A 2925-nucleotide genomic window follows, 5' to 3' on the forward strand; every position below is an offset into this window, starting at 1 on the left:
GACTGTTTCACAGGAGCCATCCATTTCAGTTTTCTGAATACTGGTTTTTTCTTTCATTTGAAATTTTAACTTTTTGTGATATACTACTTAACAATATCTCAATGATTCTGTAGTTTCTCAAATCTGTTTTTGTTTATTTTGTTGGACAGAATCATTTTAGTTGTATATAACTGTGTTTATTGCTTTTTCTTGTTTTTCATCTTGTGATATTATAAAAGTAGTACAGGCCCAGCAGGTGGCATAATGTATCTGGTACTGGACTCCCACATGGTCGACCACATTTGGGTGATACTTCCCAAGCTTACCTACCTTGATTTCATAGAAAAATGAAGAAACAGACCTTAGTAAAGTTTAGGAAGCCTGATTAAACTTTGGTAAAGCCTAGAATCTTTGTCAATGTAGACAGAATTATTTAAACAATGGGATAGAAGGTGGTGTGGTAGCTAAGGTGCTAGACTCCCACATGGTCAACCATGGTTTAAGTCCTGGACCTGGTGCTTGGTTTCTCACATTTCTTCCCTCTCTCGCTCTGTTTATCTCTGGTCAAATTAAAAATTAATAATAATAAATAAATTTAAATAAATAATTATTTGAAAAGAACAAATAATAATTACTTAAACAAAATTTTAAAACTAATCGAGTCCATTTTCTCTCACACACAACTATTTAAAACTACTTTAGAAAGTGAGAAGGAGATGGACATTGAGAGAATAAGGAGGAAGGAGAGCAAATGGCATCCATGAATTACGGTACCTATAACCAAGCTGTAGCCCAGCAGGGCTACAGTGCTTACACTGTCCAGCCCACTCAAGGATATGCACAGTCCACCCAGGCTTATGGGCTACAAAGCTACAGAATCTATGGACAGACCACCAATTGCAACTATACCCAGGCTCAGACCACTGCAACTTATGGGCAGACCACATATGCAACTTCTTATGGACATCCTCCTACTGATTATACTACTTCAACTGCCTCACAGGCATACAACAGCCTGTCCAGGGATAAGGCATGGATGCTTATGATACCTCCACTGCTACAGTCACCACCACCCAGGCCTCCTATGCAGCTCAGTCTGCAAATGGCACCCAGCTTGCCTACACAACCTATGGGCAGCAGCCTGCATCTACTGCACCTGCAAAGCCACAGGATGGTGACAAGCCCACTGAGACTAGTTAACCTCAATCTAGTACAGGGGGTTACAACTGTCCAGCTAGGACATGGACAGAGTAACTACAGTTATCTCCAGGTACCTGGGAGCTACCCCATGCAGCCAGTCACCGCACCTCCATCCTATCTTCCTACCAGCTATTCCTCTATACAGCTGACTAGTTACAATCAGAGCAGTTACTCTCAGCAGAACACTTATGGGCAACCAAGCAGCTATGGACAGCAGAGTAGCTATGGTCAACAAAGCAGCTATGGGCAGCAGCCTCCCACTAGTTAACCCTCCCCCCAACTTCATCCTACAGCCAGGCTCCAAATCAATATAGCCAACAGAGCAGCAGCTACAGGCAACAGAGTTAATTCCAACAAGACCACCCTAGAAGCATGGGTGTTTATGGGCAGGAATCTGGAGGATTTTCCAGACTAGGAGAGAACCAGAGCATGCGTGACCCTGATAACTGGCGCAGGGGAAGTGGGGAATTTGATTGTGGAGGCATGAGCAGCAGTGAGCGGGGAAGGGGACTTGGTGGAATGGGCGCTGGAGAGCGAGGTGGCTTCAATAAGCCTGGTGTACACAAGGATGAAGTACCAGATCTTGATCTAGGCCCACCCATAGATCTGGATGAAGACTCTGACAACAGTGCAATTTATGTGCAAGGATGAAATGACAATGCAACTATAGATGATCTGGCAGACTTCTTTAAACCAAGCGGGGTGGTTAAGATGAACAAGAGAACTGGGCAGCCCGTGATCCACATCTACCTGGACAAGGAGACAGGAAAGCCCAAAGGTGATGCCACGGTATCCTATGAAGACCCGCCAACCACCAAGGATGCCATGGAGTGGTTTGATGGGAAAGATTTTCAAGGGAGCAAACTTAAAGTCTCTCTTGCCCGGAAGAAGCCTCCAATGAACAGCATGAGAGGTGGAATGCCACCCTGTGAGGGTAGGGGAATGCTGCCCTCACTCCATGGAGGTCCAGAGGCCCCAGGAGGTCCTGGAGGTCCCATGGGTTGCATGGGAGGCCATAGAGAAGACAGAGGAGGCTTCCCTCCAAGAGGACCCCGAGGTTCCCGAGGGAACCCCTCTGGAGGAGGAAATGTCCAGCATTGAGCCAGCCACTGACAGTGTCCCAAAATTTTGGCTGGAGGACAGAATGCAACCAATGTAAGGCCCTGAATCCTGAAGGCTTCCTCCCGCCACCCTTCCCACTCCCAGGTGGAGATCATGGCAGAGGCGGTTCTGGTGGCATGAGGGGAGAAAGAGGTGGCTCATGGACCATGGTGGCCCTGGGGGAATATTCAGAGGTGGCCGTTGTGGTGACAGAGGTGGCTTCCATGGTGGCCAGGGCATGGACCGAGGTAGCTTTGGTAGAGAAAGACACGGTGGCCCTAGTGGGCCCCTTGGACCTTTGATGGAGTAGATGGGAGGACGACGAGGTGGACGTGGAGGACCTGGAAAAATGGATAAAGGCGAGCACTGTCAGGAGCACAGAGACTGGTACTACTGGGCACAAAAATCCCACGAAGCTGCATTGAATACCAGATATAATTTTTTATATATATTTTAATTTTTTAAATTTATTTTTTCATTTCCTTTTCTTCCATACATTCAATCACATTATTAGTTGTCTTACAAAATGGATATTTCAACAGGTGAACCCCTCTCCCCAGCACAGTCGATAAAACCACGAAACATCTTCAATAGATAATACCACACCTTGTTGAGCCATTAATGCTTTTCCTCCCTATCCCTCCC

The 2925-nt window shown here is 46.2% G+C and overlaps 1 pseudogene; it reads left to right on the top strand.

Annotated features, from left to right (window-relative positions):
• Window positions 1-730: 730 nt before the first annotated feature.
• LOC102494451 (RNA-binding protein EWS pseudogene) lies at window positions 731-1771 on the top strand (annotated as a pseudogene).
• The last annotated feature ends 1154 nt before the right edge of the window (window positions 1772-2925 follow it).

The sequence above is a fragment of the Tupaia chinensis genome, unplaced genomic scaffold (assembly GCF_000334495.1).
Source record: "Tupaia chinensis unplaced genomic scaffold, TupChi_1.0 Scaffold139865_1, whole genome shotgun sequence".
NCBI lineage: Eukaryota > Metazoa > Chordata > Mammalia > Scandentia > Tupaiidae > Tupaia > Tupaia belangeri.